Source organism: Ailuropoda melanoleuca, chromosome 1 (assembly GCF_002007445.2).
Source record: "Ailuropoda melanoleuca isolate Jingjing chromosome 1, ASM200744v2, whole genome shotgun sequence".
NCBI classification, from domain to species: Eukaryota; Metazoa; Chordata; class Mammalia; order Carnivora; family Ursidae; genus Ailuropoda; species Ailuropoda melanoleuca.
The window spans coordinates 57,119,395-57,132,968 of record NC_048218.1 but is presented as its reverse complement, the minus strand read 5'-3'; positions in this window follow the sequence as shown (position 1 = coordinate 57,132,968).

Below are 13,574 nucleotides of genomic sequence, written 5' to 3'. Positions count from 1 at the left end.
GACATTAAAAACAGAAACTATCAAAAATGAAACACAGTATGAATATTTATTTATTTAGAGAGAGAGAGAGAAATAAAAGTCAGCCAGATTAGAAAAAAATAAAACTGTCATTATTTTCAAATGACACAATCATCTATTTATTAAATCCAAATGAATCTACATTTAAAAAGTACTAGACCTAGTAAGTTCAGGGCTGCAGGACACAAGATCAATATATAAAAAAAATTCTATTTCTATATATTACCAACAAACAACTGGAAATTGAAATTATAGAATATCATTGCCAATAGCATTAAGAATATAAAATACTTAGAGATACATCTGACAAAAATGAAAGATCTATACACTTTTTAGTGTAGTGTATAGTAGTTTTTACTACAAAATATTGTTGTGATAAACAAGACCTAAATAAATGAAGAGATATATCTTTATTCATGTGTTGAAAATTTCAATACTGATTTGTAAGGAAGACCCCAAATTGATCTATGGAGTATGTATAATTCCAATCAAAATCCCTGCAGACTTGTCTGGTAAAAAGTGAAAGCTGGTTTTAAACTTTGTATAGAAATGCAAAGTACCTAGTATAGCCAAACAACTTTGAAAACTAAGAGCAGTCGGAGAGGTCTGATGCTACCTGATCTCAAGCCTTATACAGCTACGGTAATCAAGACAGTGTGGTCCTGGTGTCAAGATAAACAAGTAGATTAATGGAATTACAGACAATCCAGAAACACACACACACACACATATACATATATATATAGAGAGAGAGAGAGACTCATTTTTGACAAAGGGGCAAGAACAACTCAATGGAGGGGAAAAAATAGCTTTTTCAACAACCATAGTAGAAAAAATATGAACTCCAATCCATGTCTTGTACCATAAACAAAAATTAACTCAAAATGTATCATAGACCTAACTATACAACCTAATATTATGAAACTTCTAGAAAAAAAAAGAAAATCTTTGTGACCTGGGTTAGGCAAAATTTCTTAATAAATTGGACTTCATCAAAATTTTTAACTTTTGCTCTTCAAAAGACACTATTAAAAAAATGAAAAACAGACACAGACTGGAAAAATATATTACAAAGCAAACATCAGGTTAAATACTTGTATCCAAAATGTATAAAGAACTTTCAAAATTCAATAAATCAGAAAATAAAATGTATAAAATGAAGAAAAGATTTGAAGGGACACTTCGCTGACATGAAGCCGTACAGATGGTAAATAAGTACATGAAAATATGCTCAACATGATTATTTATTAAAACACAAGTTAAAACCACAATGAGTTATCACCTCACATCAACTGATAGGACTGAAATAAAAAGAGTGGCCATACAAGGATCAGGAAGGATGTTGCAGAGCTAGAACTTTCATACACTGTCAGTGGGAATGTAAAGTGGTACCAGCACTCTAGACAACACTATGGTACTCTTTTACACCTACCACACAACCCAGCCATTCTACTCTTCCTCGGTATTTATCCATAACAAATAAAGCACATATCCACACAAAGACTTGTATGTGTATGATCATAGCTGCTTTGCTTGTAATAATAAAAAACTGGAAATGGATAAATAATGGGATACTATATGGTGTTAAAAAGAAATGAATTATTCATACACACACAACATGAATGAGTACGAAATAACCATGCCGAGTGAAAGGCAAAAAAGAATGCATGCTGTATGATTCTATTTAAAGAGAATTCTTAACAATGCAAACTACTTTGTAGTGATAGAAAATATAAACGTGGTTGCCTGGGAATGGAGGTTGGATTCAGAAGGGGATAGTTGGCCGGGATTACAAATGGGCACAAGGAAACTCTGTGGGTGATGAATTTGTTCACTATCTTTCATAGTAATGTTTGCAGGGGTGCCACATTTATGTTAAAACTGAACAAATTGCATACTTCAAATATGGGCAGTTTGTCAATTATACTCCAATTTTTAAAAAAATTAGGGGTAATCATGAAGCGTAGTTAGTATGAGAGACACTGTGGGAGTCAGTCCTCCATCATGAATACCCCCACCGACAGGACCATTTTGCTCAAAATGTGCTCTGGCTGTACCCTTCAAAGGTTACCTGGACAGTCTGGAGCACAAAGAGAACATTCTCTCCCTGGTTTTGTAAACTTTTCCTTATACAGCCTAAGGTCACATAGTTTTGAAGTTTTATGGGCATTTCCTTTACTTTAATTAGACAGCTAAATCGTTTTCAATTTAAGATCCAATCAACCGTTCTCCACAAAGTCTTGGTCCCATAAGTAGGGTCAAGTCAGATCTTCTACTTAGATAAATTGATATTTTATATGCAACTAAGACATTTTATTATTTTAAACTGTTTTATAGTATAAATAGAAATGCTTTCTATTTAATTCTTTGAGTCTTAACTGCAATAACCAACTTTGCAATATACTAGCTACCCATCCCCACTTTGAATTAACTTCAAACTGGAAAGCAAAACTATCTAGATTTTCAACCACAAGGCCAATAACTTTTAAAAGTACTTTATGTCTTATTGTCTCTCTTTGCCAGTTTCTGTTACTACATGAGTAATAAAGACTGGTATGGAATTTAGTTACTTTGCTTAGCCAACTTGTAAATAATTGAAGTCTTTCCATAATGTACATTTTATTGACTATGTGACTGCAAACATTTAACACTGCCTCATTTTGATGTTCATGTTTTTACTAGGGTGCATCATCACCCTTGGACATGTTAGCGTGGCATCCCTTAACTAGACTAGGGCTGTATGTACTTGGCCTTCATTTTACAGAGATTTCTGAAAGTGTTTAACCTGTTATTGAAAACAAGACAAAAATAAAACAAAAGTAAGTTACATAAAATAACATTCTCCTTCTTAGAATTTAGGGAGTCTTCTTCCAGAAAAGGTTTTACTGGTATTTATTAGCAGATTCATAAACCCCTCCATCGCCCCTCTTCTTCACCCACCCTCTTTCCCTTCCTCCATGCTCCCCAAAAGGCCTAAAGCACTTGACAAGCCTCTGGCTCGGCCTCAAGTGGTTCCTTTAGAAGAAAAATCACTGGTGAGTAGATCAGAGCTGATTGGAGATACCTGCCTGGGGGAATTTCCTAAGAATTGAGAGCAGACACACTTCCCCAAATCTTAGGAAAGTTGTTCCTCCTTGAAGAAGCAGATCATTTGCTCTGAACATTAGTGGCAAATGACTTGAAAGCAAGAGGAGACTTTGTTTTACTTGAGTGATTTCCAAAGAAAAAAAGCAGGAGCTGGTGCACCTGGGTGGCTCAGTCTATTGAGCATGACTCTTGATCTCAGCTCATGTCTTTGTCTCGGGGTCATGAGTTCAAGCCCTGCATTGGGCTCCACACTGGGCATGGAGCCCATTTAAACACACACACGCTTGCGTGCGCGCGCTCAAAAGAAAAAAATGTCTTTGCAATATATTATGTTCCAAGGCTACATTAGTCTTTTCGGTGGAAGGAGGCAAGGTTAGAAGTGACTTTTGTGAAACAACACAACATCCCTTCCTTCAAAGGAACAGAGAAAAGCAGGTAGTCAGTCACTCGAAGGTCATCTCATGGAAAGCTGATGACAATGCACCATATTTTGTAAGATCAGAAATGCTGGCATTCCTGGCATGTCTTCGGAGGTGTGGAGGACAGAAAGTACAATGGATTCAGGATTTAAGGGAACCTGCCAGGGCATGCCTTCTGAAACACAACTTGACAGGAAAACCACCATTTGGATGGAAATACAATGAGGAAACTGAGTCTAAAACACGGACTTGGAGAAGACAAAAAGTCACACTTTGGGATGTGTCATTTGGGGATGTCATTTAGGGCATGCTACCTCGGTTACTGAAGTGAACAGGGATGGAAGCTGATTGACACCTTGACCATATTCTACAAATCAAAAATCAGAATACATTATCTGACAGATATGAATTTACTTATGGGATAGAATATTTTAAATTAGAACTGACTGAGAGTATGTTGGCAGAGGAATAGGGCAAAAAGACAATCTAAGTTGTATCTACTTAGTGAACTCAACAAAAAAGCTAACTTGTTCAAACATTCAAACTATGTGTGTGTATTCATTTATCCACAGAAAGATTGAATAAATGAAATTTAAGATGCTTATTTTAAGATTTTTTTCTAGACTTTGATATTGTATCCCTCTACGTCTTGTGTAAAGGACTCTAAGGATTAGATACATACAAACCCCAAGAACAGGAGGTGCAAGTTTCTGAGAATGACTCATTAGGATACAAGGAAGGAGTGTTCCTCTCCTCCCTCTCCCCCACCTCACTTCCCCCGCCAAACCAGAAGAGACTCTCATACACAGTAGGGCTGCTCTGTGTTGGTAGAGCTTGAGAAACAGAAGCCCAGTGTAGACTCAGTTGACTCAGGAGCCCTTCTGAGAGGTAGGAAGAAGGAGACTTCCAGGCTGGAGAAGTAGCCCCTCCTCAGTCAACTCAGCCACTGTTTCCAACCCTACATGGCAGCATTAACTGTTTGTTATCCTCTTTATTCCTCTTCTCATTCCAGTTATTTTAGTACTGGCCTCTCAACTTCCCTAATGATTTTCCCCACTTCCAGCTTAGGACAAACCACAGAAACCAAATATGCACCCCTAACCAATCACACAGGACACCCCACCCCAGTCCATGTAGACCTTCTCCAGATCAACAATCTTCTATCAGGGCACACCTAAAGCCTTCCCTTCTTTCACTATAAAGCTGTCTGCTTTTGAGTCTCTGCCACAACTAGTGACAGTGGCTGACTCCCTTGCTATTAGAGAGCTCTGAATAAATAACCTTTGGTTTTCTCGTTTGTTTGGTCTTTATTTCCACAACATACTTACATTTGTATGGAGAGCTCGATGCTGTGCTAGAACTTCCACAAGCATTTCAGAGAAACCAGAACATTCTCAATAAGTGAGTCCGATTCTGTCACTATCTTGGCAAATCCATTACCCTCATAGCCACATCCAGTTAAGTCCTGTCGACTCTATATCCAAAACAACCCAAATGTAATCATTTCTCCCCATCTCCAATATCACCACTGGAGTCCAAGGAACTCCAATGTGCTTCTGAATTGCCACACTGGCCCCTTCACTGGCTTCCTCTCTTCTTCCTCTTGTGACCCATTCTCATATATAGCAGCCAGAGGGATCTGCATATTAAATACGTCATTTCTCTGTTTAAGCCTTCAAATGTCTTCCACCCCACTTAAATAAAATCCAAACTCCTATACCATCTGGCATATTCCCTCTCCAGTCCCACCTTGTTCCACCCCTCCTGTCATCCACTACACTCCAGTGACACTGGCCTCCTCAAATGTGCCAAACATGTTCCCATCTCAGGGCCTCTGCACCAGCTGTTCCCTCTGCCAGGAATGCTCTTCCCCCTGACCTTTGCACGGCTGGCTGCTTTCTGTCGTTAGCCATCATCTCTTCAGAGAAGCAAAGAAAGCACCTACTCTGTTGTAGTCACCCAATCACTGTCACATCACCCAGTTCTACCTCTCTCTGCATAATGCTAATCACTACCTGAAACTTTCCTTTGTTCACTGGTTTTATTCTCTATCTCCCTTATCAGAGCAGGGATTTGTCTGTCATGATTACCCACTGTAACCCCTATCCTAAAACAGGCCTGGCATCGAACTGATGCTCAATGAGTATTTGTTGAACAAATGAATGAATATCTGCATGCATGACTGAGGAAGTGAATAATTGAACTGCCTGAGACTTTGGAGTCTGGTATGTGAAACTCTTCTCCCTTACTGCACCCTAGCTCAAACCTTACTCTTAGGCACTGTAACACTCAAATCAATTCCCAGCTTCTCTGGAAAGTCTTATTCCACTCAGAAGATGGGCCTTTCCCTCTTCACATACAGCTCTGTCTGTAAGATTCTTTTGGATTTAATCACATCCCACCTTGATGCCTCTCCCTTGTAGCCTGCTGCCTAGTCCTATTCAGTTCATCCCTTGCTTCTTAGCTCAGCACATGTGCATAATCTCCCCACCCAAACACACTTCTTTGTACCTTCCATAAAAAGTGTAGTAAATATAGTGGAGACTCAACTAGTTTGTTGGATAAAATTTTTAATGCCTATCAGGTAAAAGTAGGATAACATAATGCTAAGTTGTGCAGGACAGAGCCAACTGTAAACGAAGTTAAAACGGTGACCTCAGAGCACTTCCTTGGGTCCACATGGATTCCCTGTTGGCATAAATAGCTATGTTTCCCATTGTGCATTCATTGGTTTTCTCTGCACAAAGTCAATTTCATCTCCCTCTCTCTCTGTCTCTCTAAGATGCATTCTGTGCTCCAAAGGCAGTGCTACGGGTGGACGGGGATAACATTCACTGAGGATAGGCTTATATGCCCTGTGGGCAGCCAGCCAGAAATTGCAGTTTGAATGACATTTTTTTTTTTTGCGTGGCAAAGAAAGAGTTGCCTCACCACCTCAGAGCTCAAACACCAGTTCACCTGGTTGTTGAAAGCTTCTTGTTATTTTATTAAAATTATACTCCTGAAAACTCATAGTCACTCCCCTAGAGCCCGGTTTGTGATACTGGCTCTTTCTAAAGTCTGTAAAAGAACTAAAATAATGTTTTTAGGAGTGAATTTTCAAAAAGGATCAGCAATTCCACAGGTTACTCCGGCTTTTTTCCCCATCTGCTGTGACAGCAGGTGTGATTTCACAAGCCCACTCCCATCAATCATCCTCTCCAACCTGTCTCTGGTGCCTGACAAGGTGTTTATGTGCATAACATGGAAACCATCACTGGATCTTGCGAGCAAATAAGGCTGCCTTTCAACAATACTCCAAAGGAAAACTTCCATGGATAGCTAGGTGCTGAGTGCAGGTGGGTGATTCATTGAATCACCAGTCTCACCTTCTTCCAGGGGTTGCAAACTCAAAGCCCTTCAGGGGCAACACAAGGACTATGAGGCTATGAAGCATCCTTATGTAAAACAACAGCGGAGAACACTGCGGTCTAAATGGATAGTGTGCGTTCTATCTAAAAAGCACTTTCATTCACTTTACATAAAAATGAGCTGGCTAAACTCAAGTTTTCTGCAGGCATAAGTTGGTCACCAGTGTTCGATCTTGATGCCTCTACTATGTCAGTATTCTAGCGTGAGGCCCAAGCACTCAGGCTTTTCAGAGGATCTTAGAATTGATAAAATTATGGACAATAGGAGCTGGAAATGATCTTAGATGTTATTTATTCCAAATTCATTTTTTCCAAGAAAGGAAACTGAGGCCCACAAAATTAATAAGCCAGTCAAAAGGAACACAGCCAACATGTAGCAGGCTTAGGACAAAACTCTCATTTCAGACTCCAAGGCTGATGATCTCTCAGCTACTTGCCTTTGCTCTTTCTAATGTGCTGATAACAACCCCACGCTTCACGTTCGTTTAATACAAATATACCCTTTAAAGGTTTCTGAAAGTTGTATTAATGATAATAAAAGGTTCAAATGATATAGGCTGGATTAAAATCAACTCAATAAAAGACAATTTAGTCTTTAAAGGTGATAATAATAATGCAAAATGTGTACAAATATTATTCACAATAATTTGCATGGTAAACAGACTATAAAATTAAGATTTCAACAATGTAAAAGTATACAACATATGGACAAAGACTAGAATGAAATTTGCATAAAGAAATTAATTAGAGTGGCATGATTGTTCTTTTTAAAATCATTTTAATGCTACTATAATATTCTTTATAGCATTTTAGGTGATTCTCTTTAAGAACAGTGCTAAGGGTCCATTCTAATTTCAAAGGTAGCCATTCACCACATCCTACCCTTTTGTTCGCTAGCAAAACATCATATTTTGTTCAGGTACCCATCTTTTCCCCTGTGACTCAGGAATGTCCTGATAAATCTATCAATAGCAGTGTTCTCATCCCTTTGCTAGTAATTGGGTCAAGCATGGGCATATGATGTACACCTGACAAATGAAACACAAAGAGAATTTGCTGAGGAACTTCTGGGACAGGGCTTCTTCAATCTTTTTTTGGTTAATATTTATTTATTTACTTATTTATGGAGAGATTTGAGAAAGAGAGTGAGTGCAGTGTGGGGAGGGGCAGAGGGAGAGAGAGACTCTCAAGCAGGCTCCTTGCCCAGCACAGAGCCTGACACAGGCTGGATCTCACAACCCTGAGATCATGACCTGAGCAGAAATCAAGAGTTGGATGCTTAACTGAAAAGAGCTACCCATGCGCCTTCAATCTATAAGCAGGTTTTTTCTCTACCTCTGGATGTTGTGCAAGAATATGAAGACCTAGAGCTCATGCAGCCATCTTGTGACCATGTGGCAAGCCAGTCTGATGACACCTATATGCTAAGATTGGCAGAAGAGAAGGAAAGAAATGATTCCTGATGAATTGGTGTTAAGTCACCTACCTCGGAACTTCTTCTGTGAGATAAACAACTTCTTATCATTTAGTTCAGTTGAGAGGGGGATTTTCTGTTATTTGCCAAAGTTCTAGCCAAAATAATAAACTTGACTCTTCCCTTTGTATATTGGAAAGCACACTTGGATACCTTTATGAGTAGGAGAATATATTCGCATATTTTCCTTTCCTTTTCTATTCCTAAAGCATAGGCAGCATGACTACATTGAAATTGTCTAGCGTCTCATTTCAGAGGTGTGGTCAGGATGGATATAAGCACAATCCACTTCCCTAAACTACCAGTTATGGTTCTACTAAGTATCCTAATATAATCAGAGTCTGATGACCAGCAGCCCTTTGATATGGCATACTTATGACAAAAGAGTTAGAACCAGTTCAAAAGAGAAAAATCTTCTCGTAAGAGAAAATAACATAGGAAAGAAGAGGAAATAGCCATTTCCAGGAATAAGGATACCATCCCAATAAATTTGAGTTTTTAACTCCCTCAAGAGCTCTAACAACACCAAATACCTTTGTTTTGATGGTTGTATTTGTCCTTTTTTAAACCAGACAATTTTTAATTGTCTGTCATTTTTCTCTGGAAGTGACCATATTTCAATCATAGCAGTGCAGTAAGTATCTGGACATTAATGACAAGTTTGCTAAGGGGCTGTGGAGGGAATAAAAGCTACCACTGAATGCGAGATTATTGCCATTAACATACAAAGTTCTACAAGTCCTGTCTGCTGGTGAGAACTAAACTTTTGAGGATTAGAAAATATAACCTGTAGAGAATGAACTATAGATATACTTTATACATGCTGAGTACCTTGAAAAATCAGATATGAAGATAAAGGGGCTCCTTTGTACTCTAGGGCAGGGATCAAACCATTAGAAAGTCACTTATCCAAGAGACGCATGGTGTGTGAACACTCAAACCCCAACTTATGGCAACAATAATAATAGTCTATTTCCAATCTCAGAGAACATTTCCTCCTGGAAATTCCTAAAGGGCTTTAAAACTATTTTTTCAAAATAAACATATATATTATTTTCAAGAAAAGCACAATCTATTCTATAATAGAATGCTGTCAATTATGAAAAAAAGTAAAGTACTTCTCCTATCCCTCCATCTTTTTCCCCATAAAGTCCCAAACCCCCAAGAGTAAAACAATTGAAACATGGCTCACACAGTCTAGAGTCTCAAGGCCCCTTTTGGGCTGCCAAGTCCTCACTTTCCCAGCCATTTCTACTTCTGCTGTCACACTTGTCCTCCATCTCCTTCATCCCCCACCTCCCACACTTACAGCCTCCTGATTTCCAGGGTAGCAATAAAAGCGAATAATAAATAGTCTAGTGTCTATACCTGCACCTGTTTTACAAGCTTGTTCTTTATACCAGTGTTTCTCAAACTTTAATGAATATCCTGGGCATCTTGTTAAGATGAAGATTCTGGATTCAGTAAGGCTGATGTGGGGCCCAAGATTCTCCATTTCTAGCAGCTTCCAAAGTGAAGCTGATGTTGCTGGTCCTGGTCCATGGTCCACACTGTGAATAACAAGGTTTTATAAAACTTCTAAGAGAAACAGCATCTGAGTTTCAAACAAAACACACTAAATAACAAAATGGTAATTGTTTCAAAATGTGATGGGATTTGATAGAATTTGAGATGTGGTTTCCTGAACACTAAATCAACAAGTTCTGGAAAGACTGAGTCTTGGTGTATCTATTTTCTACTGCTACACAATAAAATTATTAAAACTGTATCAAACATTTATTTTGCTCATGAACCTGAAACTTGGGCAGAGATTTGCCATGACAGCTTGTCTCTGTTCCACATGCCCTCAACTGGGACAGTTCAGTTGGAGATTGGAGGAGACACTTTCAAAATGACTCACTCTTATGGGTGGCAGATTGGAGCTGGCTTTCAGCTGGAAGCTCTGCCAGGTCTGTAGGACAACCATCTTGGTTCCTCTACATGTAGGCCCCTCCGTGGGCTGCTTGGGCTTTCTCATAGCATCATGACTGAGTTCCAAAAGCAAGTGTCTCAGGAAAATAAAATGGAAGTATATGACATTTTCATGGCCTGGCCTCAGAAATAACAAATTGTCCCTTTTGCCATACTTTATTAGTTAAGGGAGTTACAAAGGCCTGCCAGGTTCAAGAAGAGAGACATGAGACTCCACCTCTTGATGGTGAAGTGGCAAAATTCCAGAAGAACATGAGGGATGGGAGATACAATTGTGGTCATATTTGGGAAATATAATCTGCCATACTCATCAACCCAAAATCCTTTTTGAACAAATGATAAGTTAATCATGATACAAATTTTCTAATTCTAGCCCAACTCCATTCCCATTTATATGTATTTTGGGGGAAGAAGAAAAGAAATATAGAATACACTGGAAGAAATTGAGGAAAAGCTAGAAGAATAAAAGATTATCTGATATACGGAAGAAAAAAAACAGGAAGAAAATAGTAGGAAAAGTGAAGAAGGGTGTATATAAAAAAGGAAGTAGGATGCAAGCACATAGAACAGTAGTTCTGAATATAAAAAAACTATCATTTTCTTCCCTACCCTCACTCTGCTATCTGTAAAAGAGTGGAGTGGATACCAATCTGATTGGTTGGGAAGCCTAATATTTTATTTACTGCCATTCTCTGGTTGAAAGGAATCAAGATTGGAGCCTCGTACTGGCCAGTAATAAATGAATTGAGCTATTTTTCTCTTACAAATAATTTATGGCAACAGCAGAGTGAATTCAAACATAAGACCTAAGTCTTTCTCAGACAGTTCTCATTTATGGCAAGACCACAGTGTCATTAGAGAGGAATAGGGGTTGGGATCAGGAAGAAGTAACCATACTGTCTAGACCACTTACTGCATTTGCCAACTTACATTTGCACTCTACAACATGAGGTCTGATTCCAATGAAAAACACACCAAGAGGCTGGATAGGTACTCATGCAGTTTAAGATCATCATAATTAAATCTTCCAGTTCACAGTGAGAAATGCTACTTGTGTTGAGACATGCAGACAAAATGTTCTTCTGTTCACACAAGGCCTTCTAAATTGGCTCCTCACATCTCCACACTTGGTCTCCACACTATCTTGCTGAGTGTGAGCTCCGTGCAAGTTTAAAGTGGTGCAAAAAAGCCATGTTGCACTCGATCTTTGGTGCCGAAAGTAAGATTCCAATGATGAAACCAAACAATTGTTAGCCTGGAACAGCACTGCAAAAATGAGAAGGGAATATTTCTACCACAAATTTCACACCAATTCCCTTTGAAACAAAACCACTGAGCACGCCTATATATCAGAAACGCACCGCCTCTTAACTCTTAGTCTAAACCTCCCATTACAGGTTCAGAAGATAAAACCTTCCCTCATGAAGCACTATTGGATGGTATGTGAGAAAGTTCCAGTCATGCTATTGAGATGGGTTCCTGGAAGGAAGATGAGGAAAATGATCTGCATTTTTCTTGATTTTTGCCCAAGCATGTCTGTTCTGTAGGCGTCCTGGAGTTCTTCCCAGAAGGCAGATCTCAAAATCTTCAGTGCCAATCATGAATAAGAGTTCCATTTACTTAAAATAATTAAACTTGTTCAATGTTGTATGAATGAAAAGTGCCAGATTAAAAGGAGCAGTTGCTGATCTTCACCTACACGGATGTCCTGAGAGAAAGGACTGCCTCACTCACCACCCCCTTTCATGTCCTACACCAATCCCCTTCTATTCACCAAGGCAGTCAGTCAGGGAGTCTACCAGCAAGCCGCAGCATGATCCAGCCTGAGGTGACTGCCTAGATCTGTGACTTTCGGCATGGCAGTTAACTCCTCTATCCATTGCTCCTATATAAAATTAGAATAAGAACGGTTGTCCCTCATTATCTTCCTTTGAACTTTGCCCCAAAAAGGCATTACGAAAATGCTGAGGGAAATTTTGCCAGCAACATTTATAGCTGCCCTGTGAGGATACACCATGGGATCCCAACACAAAAAGTTTAGAAATGTGGCCTTCCCTGCTACATTCATGCATTATCAGAGCAGCATTATCATTAGACATAATATCTTCAAATGTTAAAGAAATTAAACATAGGATACTCAAAGGTGGAACCATGGTACTGAAAATGAGCAGTTAAGACCTTTAAGTTTTTTTAAAAAAAATGAGTTTTATTTATTTATTTGACAGAGAGAGAGAAAGAGTGAGCACAAGTGGGGGGAGGGGTGGAGGGAAAGAGACAGAGGGACAAGCAGACTACCCACTGAGCAGGGAGCCCGATGTGGGATTCAATCCCAGGACTCCGAGATCATGACCTGAGCAGAAGTTAGATGCCTAACTTAACTGAGCCACCCAGGCACCCAAGACCTTGAACTTTTAATACACCGCTGCTTCAATCTACTCGCACACTCTCTGATTTTATGTACCAGGCATGCCTGGACAGAACATATTCTCTTGATCCCCTAACCCACAGAGGAAGAGACTAAGGGTTCACATTCAAGCTGGGAGTTCCAGTTTTATGGCACTTTCAATACCATTATGCCACATAACAATGTATGTATACCATATAGATCAAAAGCAACCTTCGATATGGGGTCTGCTCTCTCTAACCCTCTGTATTAGTTTCCTAGGGATGACATAACAAAATACCACAGATTGGTTGGCTTAAACAACATAAATTAATTTTTTCACAGTTCTGGAGGCTAGAAGTCCAAGTTCAACATGTCAGCTGGTTTGGTTTCTCCTGAGGCCTTTTTCCTTGGCTTTCAGATGGCTGCCTTCTTGCTGTGGCTTTTTCTCTGTGTGTGACTCCCTGGTATCTCTTTGACTTCTTATAAGGACACCAGTCAGATTGGATTAAGGACAACATTTTAACTTAGTCACCTCTTTTAAGATTTTATCTCTAAATATAGTCATGTTCTGAAGTTAAGGATTTTAATATATGAATTTGGGGTGAGAATGGGGGGTGGAGGGATACAATTCAATCCATAACAGCCTCTGTAAAAATGGACATCATAAGGATTTATGTAAGATGCAGACAAGAACATGAATGAGAAAATGCTTTATAAATTGTAAGTCACCACACAAATATTGTATCATTGATATCATCATTTTTGTCATTATAATTATTATTCTCTGTGACATATTGTCAGTCTCCTGG